Genomic DNA, 17,191 nt, shown 5'->3' on the forward strand with positions numbered 1-17,191 from the left:
GAATCCCTTTTTTACTCACATGCATGGGGGTGGGGATGGGGGGTATTTATGTATCATTTTGTGAGGTTAGTGCAAGTCTTGTGGATCTTCCTTCCAACATCAAACAAAAGGCTTTTGATTGTGCCTAACCCTTTTATTCATATTCTCGAAATATCTTCAGTGGAATATAAACTCCTATTTATTTAAGGCCACAAGGTCAAATAATTTTGAGTTAAATAAAAATGAAGTTCAAAATGTTAAGATGCTTTGCTTGTCACATATACTAGTATATCAGAATGTGTACAATGGCTGCCTCTGTCTATTAGATCATCCATAGTTGTACTTATGTTAGTATATGTAAAAATTCTCCAAACTAAAGCTGACTCTTTTAATTGTTGGGAACATATGCATTTCATATTCAATTTTCCTTCAAGTTAACTGTAACCTCCATCCATTGGTTTTGAACTTTAAATTTTTGTTGTTAGTCCATAATGTGTGACAGAAAAGAAGAAAATGTATGATTCGACTAGGAATGGAACTAAGACCACTGCATCACTAGCCAGGTGCTCTCTGAGAACAGGGCATTTCACTTTTGACTACTTAATGATACAGAATAAGGAGAAAGGATTTGAAACTGAAGAGAACAGTTAACTTTAAGTGTAATGATCAGAACACATTAATAAACATCTAAATGCAATATAACATTTCAGATATTCCTTCAAACATCAAGTGTTAAGGAGACTAGAGGAATGTTTTCATTTCAAACAAGAAATAATTTTGTCATAATTTGAATTTCATATACATGTAATTTGGTTTAAATTGTAAAATTGGCTCAAAAAATTGATTTTAACTAGAGCTAAATTTGTACATGTATATGGTAACCCGAACATTTGTACAGACCTTGAAAATAAGGAAACAAGAAGAACAAATAAGAATAAACTGTGAATACATGTATAAGATATGAGTTCTTTAATGGTAGTGTAACAATAACTGGTCATGTTTAACATTATAATGCAGTATTCAATTTATCAAAATATGCCTGCTGCCATTCAATTCATGTTTGAATATATAATAAAATATGCTGAAATCAATTAAATATTTATTGCTCAAGAAAATATTGAAAATATACAAATATGCTCTCATCCAAATTAAAGGCATGTGCATACATTCAAATTATTTGCTAACAACAAAAAATAATATGTGTATAATAAGTAATGTACACATGAAAAGCTTATAAATTAAACAAATGACAGCAAACTTAACAAAGAAAATAATATTCTTATAATGCTTGCAAATGCTTGCAGCAATAATAGCTTAAAAACAAAATATTTAAGTAAAAGAGTAACAAGGGGCCAATGGACCTTAACAGTCACCAGAGGAGAATACAACCCTGAGCATAGAAATTTTTCTAAGAATAAATTAATAGGTGAGCCAAACTGTATGCCAAAATTAATTAAGACTGCTTAAGTGGTTTCAAAGAAGTTGAAAATTTCCATATGATAGTGCACCATTGTTAGATTGACTTGGGTGACCTAATATTCATAATAATCTACACAGTAACTACCGTAAATCTGGAAATGTTTACGTCGATTTTATTATGTGAATCTGGGTTGTAATGCTGTTGATTAATTTTTACGTTTCAAAATTTTGCGAATGACTACTACTTTGATTAAATTTTCTTATTGTTGAATTAATTTGAAGAAATATATTTTTGTGAATGCAATGAACTCGCAAATTTGCTAAAAATTTATCTACAGCAAAAATTTCTAGATTTACGTTATTCAATCTGCTATTGAAAGTTTTGCATTTCAATTTGTAATTAACACATGCTTGACTAAAAATTCTAACATGGTATTCAATACTCGGTTATATTTCTCTTTTTACATGAGTGTGAAAATTGTGCTTTTTTCTTAAATTAATGACAACTTTGATAAATTCTTGTTCTACAAGTCAAATATACAATGCACCAAGAAAATATTTGTATAGAAAAGCTAGTTCATCTTTAATCCATTTCAACCCTGCATTTTCTTCTTCATTGCATTGGCTGTTTGGGCAAGGACAAATTATAAGGAAGGGTACATCGCTGAAATACAAGAAAAGTCAATATTAAATAATAAATCATGAATTAATAAAAAAAATTTGTAATTCAAACTAGAAATACATATGTCCATAGGACATGAATGCTCCGCCGAGGATATATTAGTAAAGAAAAGTGAACATTTGTATGTGTATAAAATTTGATCAGTTTGGTTCAGGTAGGGCTTATAGTTACTAGGGAATAAAAATGTAGGTCAGATCCAGCATCCGAAGCAAGTCTGGTAGTGTCCATCCTTAGAAGCATCATCCATGCTAGTTTGGTCCAAGTAGGGCATATAGTTCCTTAGAAATGGACCTGCTCCAAAAATTTAATCTGGTCACTCATCTGGAAAATGTAGGTCAGATCTAGCATCCAAAGCAAGTCTGGTAGTGTTCATCCCTAGATGCATCATCCATGCAAGTTTGTATCAACATGTGAAGTTTGATAACACCATCTTGAATGGTATGTTTAAAACTGAGCTAAACACTAATTTAAGAAAAGTGAGGTCAAGGTCAAAGTAAAGGTAAAAAAATGTTGTTGCAGTTGCATAGCTCTCAATATCTATCAACATATGAAGTTTGATGAAAATATCTTGGATAGTGTCTTTGAAACTTAGCTTTGAACAGAGCTAAACACAAAGTGTGACGGAAAGACGGAAGGACAGAAGACAGACATGACAAATACTATATGCTCCGGCCATATTCATGGTGGTGCATAAAAAGGTCTGAGTACATGTGGAAGCTATAAACATACAAACTTCAAAAAGGCATAGCAATTCAATATACATGAATAACATTTAAATAATTACTATTAAAAAATTCAGATGTTAAGATGTCATCCACAAGCAGAAATGGTCTACCTAGATATCAATTGGATAGTGATCATCTTAAGGGGCCTGCTGTTTTTTCGTAAGTTTCATTTGGAAGAAATAGACTTGGTTTAGAGGAATGTATTTGGAGCTTGACCTTGACTTGACTAAGACCTTTTTGTGTGAGTTGGAACCATGCATTTTAAGAAACTCACCAAAGTTTCAAGTTTGTGATGGTTCACTGGACTGGAATCAGCATGGGGAGGGAAAACAGGGCCAGGCATGGATCCTTTCTATCTATTGTAAAAATGTCACTTTACCAGTCACCAAGAAAAGCTTTCCAAAGAGGTTAGGAGATCTGGAAGGGGACGAAGAGCTGCATGCCTAAGTGTGGTTATGTCCTTCACTTGGTTACCGGTGGTATGCATGGTATGCTTCTTGGTGAAAATAGAACCAGCATCAGTTGCCAACATGCATTAGACCTGCAACAAAAGGGGAAAAAATTATCAACTATGTTAATAAATACATGTATATGTAATCAGTGATTACAGAGCTTAACTCAACTTAAGGCAAAATCCTACATTACACTATTTATCTTGAAGTTTACATCCAAAAAAGAAGACCAAGTAATCTAGACATAATTAAATATCAAACTTGTACTTCTGAGGTCTGTGAAAATTAAATCCAAAATGTATATTAATTAGTTAAAAGTTTAAAAGAAGAATACATTAAACTGTGCACTCACTGAATAGGTGTCATGGAAACTCAACTTTGGATCTTTGTGAGTCTGGAGGGGCACCTCTTGTAAAAAGAAGTAGACTGATTCATCATCTAAAAAAAAACCAACAAGATAGACTAAATTACATTTAAATGAAATAAAAACTGTTTAAGAAATAAAGTCCGCGTTTTCGTGAATGTTGCAGAATAACCTCCGAGGTCGAGAAATGTTGTTTGAAAGATAAAAGCCGAGGCGCTAGCCGAGGCTTTTATATATTTCAAACAACATTTCGAGACCGAGGAGGTTATTCTGCAGCATTCATGATAACAAGGACTTTATTTCTATTCTTCCACGTTTGGTACAAACGCTAAATTAAGGATAATCGTTTCCTCTATAGAGAAACAAATTAGGTCACCATGTCTCGATTACACTGTTTCATTTAACACCAGAGGTAAAATTTGTTTGCTTACTTGTGTATAGAATGCAGACGATTTGAGCTTTCGTTACATTAAAAATATCCTTTTTACAAATTACAAATATGTTCATAATATGTATTGATAAGTTAAAATGAATATACAATAACAAAATCATGTTCCTGTTTTACTGCTAAAATCACGTTGTTTAATGTGTAGGGAGGTCTGTAGCCCCGCTTAGCTATAAAAACCGACATTCTTCAGCAACTTGATGCAATTTACAGTGTTTATAATGCAAAAGACGACACATCGATGCGGTCTAAACACGTATTTCATTCTACAGCCAAACATGCATTTGAATTGTTCAGATTTGATACGTGTTTCTGATCTGATAATTTTTTGATGACGTTCGTGATTTATTGGAGAATAATGTCCGGTGGTTTCCTTTGATGTTTTGAATAATCGTGGTAGAATAAAATATAATTATCAACAAAAAAATTAAAGATCTATAAAAAGATATCATTTGTAAGAATTTTTTTTTTAAAGACACGTACAGTTGATCTCTAAAATAAAAAAGAGGAAGTTATAAGACTTTGAAAGGGTGAACTGTAATTTATTCATTGCTCAAGATAATCATCCTATTGCATATTACGAAATGTACAATAATATTTACTAAGGAAATGAATGGTTGTACATATGAAATCATTGACTGTGTGTTTTGAATTCAAAAGTTTGAAATTTGTATGTAATACATAATTTGTGAATTGCCTTCCATATTATAAATTTTGTTTTATGCTCTGATTCTATTCAATCAGGCAAATGGGGGAAATATGAACATTATGTATAATTGTATGTGTTAATAATTGTGTTTTAATTCTTATACATGTATTAAAGAATGGTTCAGTTTTTATTATTAATCTCATTAAATTATTTTGATCATTTATCTTCATTTTTTTACCTGTCTGATAAACACAGCAAAGGTTACAGAGGCAAATTACAGGTGTCAAAACTCTCTGTTGATGACCAGACTGCATCCAGCATTGTATATCCACCATTACTGATCTTTAACAGGGGAGACTACTACTGAAATCAGAGAAATTATAGTCAAAATGAGAGTTACCTTATACTCTTTAGGATTCACACATAGAAATTATTGACTATATGCTACTTTATAGCTTTATCAAATTTATTAACTAGACCCTCTGCAGTAAATTAATGTAAGAGAAAATAAAAAGTAATACATGTACTTACACAAAAATTTGAATAGGAAAAAAGCACACCTGATGCAGCTTTAAAAAAAAAAGAAAAGAAAATTGACAGTAAACATATCTTCTTTGAAATCAATCTGATTAAAATCAGATCTTTGATTTGCTCCGAAATTCTGATAGTCGCTGTACAGCTTGATATACACCTGGGCTCCACATGTTGACAAACAGACTACACACCATCCAGGGAGCTGCTTCATGCACATGTTAAAGGACAGTTTCCTTTAGTTCAATGGAAAAAGCCTGCTTAATATATGATATTCCTCTTATATGAGTCCAAAATTAATACTGTAGGCCTAAAAATGTGATCAATTAAATAATAAAAAGAAATTGCCTTTCTCTATATATAGAACTGTAATTAACTTAATTCATTGTGATTGATATTTCCTCAAGTAAGATATTTGAGATAGCCATACAAATCAGCTCTTGTAATTTTCATCACATACCTGTATGGCAATTCCAGGACAATCCATTGATATAAAATTCTGATGTCCAGAAAAACAAAGGGCCCCTCTCGAGAAAGTACTGCTCTAATTTACAAAATTATCATCCATAATGTGTGGGGCACTGAAAAAAGGATATAGAGTGTCTACCATTAAAATTATTATAGTCTTAAATTGTTTAATTACATAAACATAGGAAATAACGTAAGTTACCCATATAATTAAGCATTTCACATAATAACATTGTTTTTTTTTGGGGTGACTGTTATATGTCAATGGTCTCATGCTACAGTATTATAAACATGAGACCATCTATGTTTGTGACTGTCATATGTCAATGGTCTCATGCTACAATGTTGTAAACATGAGACCATGCCTGTTTAAGACTGTTATATGTCAATGGTCTCATGCTACAGTGTTGTATACATGAGACCATCTATGTTTGTGTAATACTGTAACATGTCAATGGTTTAAGACTGTTATATCAAAATGTCTCATGCTACAGTATTGTAAACATGAGACCATCTATTGTAGACTTAAGACTATTATTATGTTTTTTTTTGGGATGAATATGTCAATGGTCTCATGCTACAGTGTTGTAAACATGAGACCATATATGCTAAAGACTGTTATATGTTGATGGTCTCATGCTACAGTGTTGTATACATGAGACCATCTATGTTTGTGACTGTTATATGTCAATGGTCTAATGCTACAGTATTGTAGACATGAGACCATCTATGTTTCAGACTGTTATATGTCAATGTTCTCATGCTACAATGTTGTAAACATGAGACCATGCCTGTTTAAAACTGTTATATGTCAATGGTCTCATGCTACAGTGTTGTATACATGAGACCATCTATGATTGTGACTGTAATATGTCAATGGTCTCATGCTACAGTATTGTAAACATGAGACCATGCCTGTTTAAGACTGTTATATGTCAATGGTCTCATGCTACAGTATTGTAAACATGAGACCATCTATGTTTAAGACTGTTATATGTCAATGGTCTCATGCTACAGTATTGTAAACATGAGACCATGCCTGTTTAAGACTGTTATATGTCAATGGTCTCATGCTACAGTATTGTAAAAATGAGACCATGCCTGTTTATGACTGTTATATGTCAATGGTCTCATGCTACAGTGTTGTAGACATGAGACCATCTATGTTTAAGACATGTTATATGTCAATGGTCTCATGCTACAATGTTGTAAACAAGAGACCATGCCTGTTTAAGACTGTTATATGTCAATGGTCTCATGCTACAGTATTGTAAACATGAGACCATCTATGTTTTAGACTATTATATGTCAATTGTCTCATGCTACAATGTTGTAAACATGAGACCATGCCTGTTTAAGACTGTAATATGTCAATGGTCTCATACTACAGTGCTGTATACATGAGACCATGCCTGTTTAAGACTGTTATATGTCAATGGTCTCATGCTACAGTATTGTAAACATGAGAGCATGCCTGTTTAAGACTGTTATATGTCAATGGTCTCTTGCTACAGTATTGTATACATGAGACCATCTATGTTTGTGACTGTAATATGTCAATGGTCACATGCTACATTGTAAACATGAGACCATCTATGTTTAATACTGTTATATGTCAATGGTCTCATGCTACAGTGTTGTAAACATGAGACCATTTATGTTTTAGACTGATATATGTCAATGGTCTCATGCTACAGTGTTGTATACATGAGACCATCTATGTTTACGACTGTTATATATCAATGGTCTCATGCTACAATGTTGTAAACATGAGACCATCTATTTTTTACGACTGTTATATGTTAATGGTCTCATGCTACAATGTTGTAAACATGAAACCATGCCTGTTTAAAACTGTTATATGTCAATGGTCTCATGCTACAGTGTTGTATACATGAGACCATCTATGTTTCAGACTGTTATATGTTAATGGTCTCATGCTACAATGTTGTAAACATGAGACCATGCCTGTTTAAAACTGTTATATGTCAATGGTCTCATGCTACAGTGTTGTATACATGAGACCATCTATGTTTAAGACTGTTATATGGTAATGGTCTCATGCTACAATGTTGTAAATATGAGACCATGCCTGTTTAAGACTGTTATATGTCAATGGTCTCATGCTACAGTATTGTAAACATGAGATCATCTATGTTTCAGACTGTTATATGTCAATGGTCTCATGCTATAATGTTGTAAACATGAGACCATCTATGTTTGTGACTGTAATATGTCAATGGTCTCATGCTACAGTATTGTAAACATGAGACCATGCCTGTTTAAGACTGTTATATGTCAATGGTCTCATGCTACAGTGTTGTAGACATGAGACCATCTATGTTTAAGACTGTTATATGTCAATGGTCTCATGCTACAGTGTTGTATACATGAGACCATTTATGATTGTGACTGTAATATGTCAATGGTCTCATGCTACAGTGTTGTAAACATGAGACCATGCCTGTTTTAGACTGTTATATGTCAATGGTCTCATGCTAGAGTGCTGTACATGAGACCATCTATGTTTATGACTGTAATATGTCAATGGTCTCATGCTACAGTAATGTAAACATGAGACCATTTATGTTTCAGACTGTTATATGTCAATGTTCTCATACTACAATGTTGTAAACATGAGACCATGCCTGTTTAAAACTGTTATATGTCAATGGTCTCATGCTACAGTGTTGTATACATGAGACCATCTATGTTTAAGACTGTTATATGTTAATGGTCTCATGCTACAATGTTGTAAATATGAGACCATGCCTGTTTAAGACTGTTATATGTCAATGGTCTCATGCTACAGTATTGTAAACATGAGACCATCTATGTTTCAGACTGTTATATGTCAATGGTCTCATGCTACAATGTTGTATACATGAGACCATGCCTGTTTTTAAGACTGTTATATGTCAATGGTCTCATGCTACAGTGTTGTAAACATAAGACCATCTATGTTTGTGACTGTAATTTGTCAATGGTCTCATGCTACAGTATTGTAAACATGAGACCATGCCTGTTAAAGACTGTTATATGTCAATGGTCTCATGCTACAGTGTTGTATACATGAGACCATTTATGATTGTGACTGTAATATGTCAATGGTCTCATGCTACAGTGTTGTATACATGACACCATCTATGTTTAAGACTGTTATATGTCAATGATCTCATGCTACAGTGTTGTATACATGAGACCATCTACGTTTGTGACTGTAATATGTCAATGGTCTCATGTTACAGTATTGTAAACATGAGACCATCTATGTTTCAGACTGTTATATGTCAATGGTCTCATGCTACAGTGTTGTATACATGAGACCATCTATGTTTGTGACTGTAATATGTCAATACAGTATTGTCTCATGCTACAGTATGGTCTCATGTACAGTGTTGTAAACATGAGACCATGCCTGTTTAAGACTGTTATATGTCAATGGTCTCATGCTACAGTGTTGTAGACATGAGACCATCTATGTTTGTGACTGTAATATGTCAATGGTCTCATGCTCCAATATTGTAAACATGAGACCATGCCTGTTTAAGACTGTTATAAATCAATGGTCTCATGCTACAGTGTTGTAAACATGAGACCATCTATGTTTAAGACTGATATATGTCTATGGTCTCATGCTACAGTGTTGTAAACATGAGACCATGCCTGTTTTAGACTGTTATATGTTAATGGTCTCATGCTACAGTATAGTAAAAATGAGACCATCTATGTTTAAGACTGTTATATGTCAATGGTCTCATGCTACAGTATTGTAAACATGAGACCATGCCTGTTTATGACTGTTATATGTCAATGGTCTCATGCCACAATGTTGTAATCATGAGACCATCTATGTTTAAGACTGTTATATGTCAATGGTCTCATGCTACAGTGTTGTAAACATGAGACCATGCCTGTTTAAGACTGTTATATGTCAATGGTCTCATGCTATGTAATTGTTATATAGAGACCATGACAAGTATATAGTGTATTGTAGTCCTTGGTCTCTTGTATGTAATTGTTATATAGGGACCACGACAAGTATATAGTGTCTATAGTCCCTGGTCTCTTGTATGTAATTGTTATATAGAGACCGTGACAAGTATATAGTGTATTGTAGTCCCTGGTCTCTTGTATGTAATTGTTATATAGAGACCGTGACAAGTATATAGTGTGTTATAGTCCCTGGTCTCTTGTATGTAGTTGTTATATAGAGACCGTGACAAGTATATAGTGTGTTATAGTCCCTGGTCTCTTGTATGTTATTGTTATATAGAGACCATGACAAGTATATAGTGTATTATAGTCCCTAGTCTCTTGTATGTAGCTGTCATATAGAGACCATGACAAGTATATATAGTCATTTCAGTTGGTTAAAACATTAAAAAATGATCACCATGGCTTTCTATGTGAAAATCTGCATTTTAGACCATGAGAAGATTTATGTTATGTTACACTGTCACTTACTTCCAGCTTAATTAATAGGCTGTAATCTGAAGATACCATAGGGCTTAATCCCATGCTGCACGTAGGCAATGCAAAAATGAAAGTAGCCTCGTTCTGATTAGTCACGTGATAGAAGAGACCACGGTCTCATCGCTGTTTTTGTATAGTAAATATACCATAATAGCACGTGACCAACTTTTGACAACAAACAAAATGGTGCACGACTACTGGGCACGCACGACTATAGGACCTTCAACCATACATGTGTTCATTTTTAAATAATTAAATTTTGGTTGTAACTTGTCATTTGATTGGATAAAAAATTAATCTAAATTGTATAATCTGGTTTGCTTACGTCACAATGACTTGCGTCAAAATCGTATCAATCCACTTGACTTTATGTTTAAAATATGTACATGAACAATTTGAAGGCGTTTTAAAGAGAGAAATTGTCTTGTTTTATATTCTTAATGATTGAAAATTAAATTATAAGGAATGAATTAAATAGCAATCCAAATTATACTGTATAACCTGGGTTGGAGCAGTTTATGCTTTTTTGTAAACCGCTTCGCCGTTTATAAAGTATAAACTGCCCCAACCCAGGTTATACAGTATAATTTGGGTTGCTATTTAATTCATTCCTTAATGATTTAGGGAATTGGCATGTTTTGGGATCCAAAATCAGCCTGAACTGATGCCCTATGGAGCATTTCGTTCAGACAGTAAGCATATGTTTGTAAAATTACTGGTAAAAAAGTTGTTTGCTCTGATGAAAAGAATGTAAAAGATCTCGGTATTCTTTTAAACGTCATTTATGTCTTGACTGGTCAGTAAAGCTACAAATCATTGAAAAGTAAATGGCATTCTTTAATATCAGTGACTTTACCTCATTTACATGTACCACCATAATTAATGTGTTCAGATATATTTTCAGTATACCTCACTTATTACATCACTATATTCAAATTATTCCTGTAAGTTTAATGGTTCTATAATAAAATCCCACACAATATTGCTTTGTAATTTGTTTGATCTTCTTTGAAAGTCAGCTAACAAAATTATAAAGTATATGGAGTATAAAGAAGACAAGCAAAATTCTACAGGAGGAATACAATGGAGATATTCCAGAGTCTGTGGAGAAGTTATGTAAGCTGCCAGGAGTTGGACCCAAGATGGCCTATCTGGTGATGAAGTGTGCCTGGAATCAGGTTCAGGGTATTGGAGTGGACACGCATGTTCACAGGATTTCCAATCGGCTCGGCTGGGTCAAACAGCCAGAGGATACAAGGAAAGCAAATGTTTCATTTTATAATATTTACATTTGATACAGACAAATATGAAGCCATTAAGGATGTGTGATTTTATCAGTCGAGTTATGTCCAAGACATGATGTAGTTACGATATCGACACATTACTTTTTTGTTTTTTACTAATATTTCTTTATCCTTGTGTGTTTATTACAATACTTTCTGTTTTAACAAGTTTTCCTTACTGTCAATATCCATGATATCATACCGATATCGAATCATGATTGTTCAAAGAATTATGGTTTCCATGTGCAATACTAGTATTTGAAAACTATCTTTTATTAAACTTTCTCTGTAGTGTCGATATCGTCGATATCGACGATGTCGCTTTCGATATCGAATCATGTTTGCTCAGCTCTTGGTAAATACTGTCTCTGTTACTTTGTACGTGTATTAATGTTTCATAACTTTAATTTTACGAAGATTGTACCTGCCATCGATATCGTCGATGTCGACGATATCGTATCGATATCGAATCATGATCGTTAAAATATATTACTTAACCAACCTTCATCCTAATACAAAATCTTTATTTTTAACATATCCCATGACAATAAGTTCTGTTTCTTCATGCAACGCTTGTGCATATTTACTTTCTGATTACATGTATTTAGTTTACCCTACTGTCGATATCGACGATATCGTATCGACATCGAATCATGATTGTTAAAACATATTTAACAACTTTCACCCTCAATCAACATCTTACTGTTAACGTAATCTAAAACAATAACAACCACTAACCCTTTCCTTATCAAAATTTAATTTCCTATTCATGCTAATAATGAATGAATTTGACATCACTTGTGACCTTGTAAAATTATGTTATACCTCATTGTGAAAATAAGTTATACAAATAGGATCGATATCGATACGATATCGTCATGTTATTGTCGATATCGACGACATCGACATAGCTCAAAGTCTCATATATGGTACCAAGTATTTCAATTAAATTAATAGTGCTCATCATGATCGATATCGATACGATATCGACTTAATATTGTCGATATCAACATCGAATTCGTTCTTGGACATGTATGTATCAGTCTAGCTTGAATAAGAGTACAAAAAAAGTATTAATTCATTCTACATGTACAGTGGACCTTCAGATATCCGGACGCCAGATATCCGGATGCTTCAGTATCCGGACGATTTCTCATCTGCATGAAATTTTAAAATGTTATTCTGTCTTGTTTAACTGGTGATTCAGATATCCGGATGCTTCTCATATCCAGACAAATTGACTGGGAACCAAAGCGTCCTGATAAATGAGGGTCCACTGTATACTGTAAAATCACATATTTTCGTGGGGTCAAATTTTGGTGGTTTGAGGGAAAAAGATTGGTTCATGGGGATTACATTTCATGGATGGAGAATTGTTCAGTAGTAATATATAATTGAAAAATTACATTTCAAGGTGGACATAAATTCATGGGTCTGTTCATACCTCGATATCAACGGAAATTAACCCCCGGAGAATTAGTGATTTTACAGTATATTTCTTCTTACATTTACTTTGAATCAATAGCAAAATGTTAATAATGTTCATGCAGGGTAACATTAAAGGTCACTAATCAAATTTCCTCTGAACAGTATATGGTTTTTCACCACTCCTGGATAAGGTAATCACCTGTCAAACTTATGTTGCAGGGAAAACTGGAGTGAAATCAATCATTTACTGGTTGGGTTTGGACAACAGACTTGTCTACCAGTAGGACCAAAGTGCTACGAATGCCTGAATAAACCCATCTGTCCCTTTGGCAAAACAAATAAAAAGACACCTTCCCCAAAGAAAATCAAGAAGGAGGAAATCAAAGAAAAAATTATTGAATTTATATTGTACATCTGCAGCTTCTTGGCAAAAGCTTACCAGTACTTAAAGAATAAGTTTTTGGGTCACCTGAGTAAACTCAGGTGACCTATTACTATCCGTTTTCGTCTGTTGTCCATCGTGTGTTAACATTTGACCATTTTCAGTTTCTTCTCTGAAACCGCTGAACAAATTTCAATCAATTTTGGCATATAGCATCTATGGGTAAAGGGGAACAAAAATTGTGAATTTCATGGTCCCTGCTCCCCTGGGGCCTGGGGGTGGGGCCAAAACCACTAAAATTAATGCAATCTTCAAAAATCTTCGTCTTTACTCCCGGACATCAAGCATTCAAACTGTTGGTATGATTGTAATCAGCAATAAGTCCTCTACTAAAATTGTGAAATCCATGGCCCCAAGGTCAGGGGTTCTAGTGCTAGGATGGGGCTAAATAGATTATATAGTGAAAATTCATTATTTCTTTGAATTTCTTCTTCTCTGCTCCAGGGCATTAAATAGTCTAACCAAGTGCATAGTTCAGTTAAATATGGCTGCTTCTCCCAAATTTGTGAATCTCATGACCCCAGGGTCAGGGGTTCTAGTGCTAGGGTGGGGCTATATAGATTTTATAGTGAAAATGCATAAATTCTTTGAAATTCTTCTTCTCTGCTCATGGGCATTAAATAAACTAACCAAGTGCATGGTTACGTTGAATATAGCTGCCTCTTCCAAAATTCTGAATTTCATGGCCCAGGGGTCAGGGGTTCTAGTGCTAGGGTGGGGCTATATAGTTTATATAGTGAAAATGCATAAATTCTTTGAAATTCTTCTTCTCTGCTCATGGTCTTTAAATAAACTAAACCAAGTGCATAGTTCTTTTGAATAAGGCTGCCTCTTCCAAAACTGTGAATTTCATGACCCAGGGTCAGGGGTTCTAGTGCTAGGATGGGGCTATAAAGATTATATAGTGAAAATGAATTATATCCTTGAAAATCTTCTTTTCTGCACCTGGATATTAAACCAATGAACTATGTACATAGTTTTCAGGAGGAAGGATGATGCCTCTTTGAGATTTGTGAATTTCATGGCCCCGGGTCAGGGCTTCTTGTGTTAGGGCGGGGCTCTAATGTTTATATATATAATGAAAATGCATGAAATCTCTGAAAAATCTTTTTCTTTGCTCCTGGATATTATGTTAATGATAAAAGTACATATTTATGTTGAAGAAAGCTTCCTCTTCGTAAATGGATTAATTTCCAGGCCCCTGGGTCAGAGGTATTTGGAGGGCGGGGAGTGTGGGTGGGGGGGGGGGGGTACATAGTCTGAAAATAAATTAATGCTTTGAAATCTGCACTTTGGTCTTAATCAACAATTTTTGATGAACTAAAATTTAAGATGAAATTTCCAAAGTTTTGAAATAATTGGCCCCAGGGGTAGTGGTTTCTGTGGGGAGGGTGCACAATTGGTGATTATAAAGTTAAAAGGCATTTTCTCTTTCTCTGATCTACCTCTGGGTGTTAAGTAACCAAAGTAAACATGCTAAGTGTATAATTATGATAAACAATGGTGTCTCTTTCAAAATTGTGAATTTCATGGTTATTGGTTTAAAACACAAACCAAATTCAACTGCTGGCAGTTGTTATGTGATACTGAGGTGACCTATAAGGCCCAAGGGCCTCCTGTTAGTTTATGTCAACATATTTCCATCGGTTATATTTTTAGGTCACTTGAGTCACTCAGGTGACCTATTGCTATCTGTTTTCGTCCGTCGTCGTCCGTCGTTCGTCGTCAATCGGTCGTAAACTTTTGAATTTTTCAGCTTCTTCTCTGCAACCACTGAACCAATTTCAACCAAACTTGGCACAAAGCATCTATGGGTGAATGGAAACAAAAATTGTGAATTTCATGATCCCTGCTCCCCTGGGGTTTGGGGGGTGGGGCCAAAACCACTTAAATTAATGCAATCTTTAAAAATCTTCTTCTTTACTCCTGGAAATCAAGCAGTCAAACTGTTTGCATGATTGTATTCAGCATTGAGTCCTTTACCAAACTTGTGAAATTCATGGCCCTGGGGTCAGGGGTCCTTGTGCTAGGGCGGGGCTAAATAAGTATAAAGTGAAAATGCATTATTTCTTTGAAAATCTTCTTCTCTGCTCCTGGGTATTAAATAAACTAACTAAGTACATAGTTATAATGAGCAAGAGTGCCTCTACCAAAATTGTGTAGCGCACTTTTTTGTGCGCAATAAATACACAGTTTTTTCAATGGGTGGCACTGTAGCTCTCCGGTCTATCAATATATTTTTTTCGGAGAGCTACAGATCTGCAGCTATGAAAATAATGAATTCTTTGAAAATCTTCTCTGCTCCTTGGTTTTATATAAACTAACTAAGAACATAGTTATGCTGATCAAGAGTGCCTCTACCTAAATTGTGAATTTTATGGCCCCAGGGTCAGGGGTTCTGGTTTTAGGGCGGGGCTCTATTGATTATATAATGAAAATACATGAATTCTTTAAAAATCTTCTTCTCTGCTCCTAGGTTTTAAATAAACTAACTAAGTGCATAGTTATGATGAGCAAGATTGCCTCTACCAAAATTGTGAATTTTATGGCCCCAGGGTCAGGGGTTCTGGTGTTAAGGCGGGGCTATATTGATTATACATGTATAGTGAAAGAACATTAAATCTTTGAATATTTTCTTCTTTTCTCCTGGGTTTTATGCAGATGAAATACCTATATAGTTATGATGAGCAAGGGCCCTTATCTTGCAGAATTGTGAATTTCAAGGCTTCAGGGTCAGGGATACCATAGAAGGGGGTGTATTATATACTGAAAATGAATGAATTGTTTGAAATTTGCTCCTTGGTATTAATCAAAAATTTTTGAAAAGCAAGGATGCCTTTCCAAAAATTGTGCAATGTGTGGATCTAAGCCTAAGAGTCAAGGATTCATGTGTGGTAGCGGCACTACTGATTATTGCTGAATATTACTGATTTGTTGAAATGCATTTTTTGTTCCCCTACCCTGCCTATGGGTATTAAGTAACCACTAACCAAACTAAGGAACTGCTAAGTGTATAGTTATGATGACCAAATGGTAAATGCTATAGCATCTGGCTTAAAACATAGATCAAATTCAATCACTGGAAAGTTGTTGAAAAATGTTCAGGTGACCTATAAGGCCCATGGGCCTTATAGGTTTGTTTTTACATCAGAGTAAGTTTGTTTTCTTATCTATCATTCTATTAATACTCTTGCATTGGCAAAGAATACCCTGGTGTCTAATATTCATGTGTATTACCTTTTTTTCAGATAGGAAATATCTACATGTAAAAATCAATATCATTGTTTTGTCATTCTTTAGTTTTTTAGTCAGATTTCATTGAAACTTTGTACATTTGTAGGTAACAAGAAGGTAGAATGAATTCAGTGTTTCTTAGAATGATTCATGTACTCTTTTTTGAAATCCTATGCCAATGTATGCTTTTACAGGCCCATTAAAATTGTTTTGAGTAAATTATCACAAACTTTTATAAAAGCAAAATTTTATATTGAGGTTCAGAAACTCTCTGTTCACTCGGTCTCTCATGATTTTCCAAAATTGGATTTTTTAAGTAAAATGCATACAATAATGGTATAGTTTGCTGGACATAACTATAAAATACTTTTCAATTTGGCAAAAATAGATGTTTGTGTCATTTACATTTTAGAATTATCTCTCTTATCAGAGAATCAAGGAACCTTTATGTACATGTACTGGTGATGGAGAGCCTTAAAATGTTAATCCTCAGTTCACAGTGTCTGATTTGAGTTGCAGTATTAATTTAGTTGATATCAAGATTATCAAAAAAAATCTTATCTTCATGATCTCTTTTCTTTCAAAACTAATTGACTGCCGTTGTAAATTTGAAT

General features: G+C 34.1%; 1 long non-coding RNA gene across 1 annotated transcript; it reads right to left on the reverse strand.

Annotated features, from left to right (window-relative positions):
* Positions 1-933: 933 nt before the first annotated feature.
* LOC134228758 (uncharacterized) lies at positions 934-10,319 on the reverse strand. The gene is made up of 6 exons (XR_009984069.1): positions 10,182-10,319; positions 5,707-5,827; positions 4,954-5,284; positions 3,610-3,695; positions 3,080-3,346; positions 934-2,062 (listed from the first exon to the last, which is right to left on the reverse strand). It is a non-coding gene; the product is annotated as an uncharacterized LOC134228758 (long non-coding RNA).
* Positions 10,320-17,191: the final 6,872 nt, after the last annotated feature.

Source organism: Saccostrea cucullata, unplaced genomic scaffold (assembly GCF_032062105.1).
Source record: "Saccostrea cucullata isolate Sc308-1 unplaced genomic scaffold, CSIRO_AGI_Scuc_v1 ctg4911, whole genome shotgun sequence".
Taxonomy (NCBI): domain Eukaryota; kingdom Metazoa; phylum Mollusca; class Bivalvia; order Ostreida; family Ostreidae; genus Saccostrea; species Saccostrea cuccullata.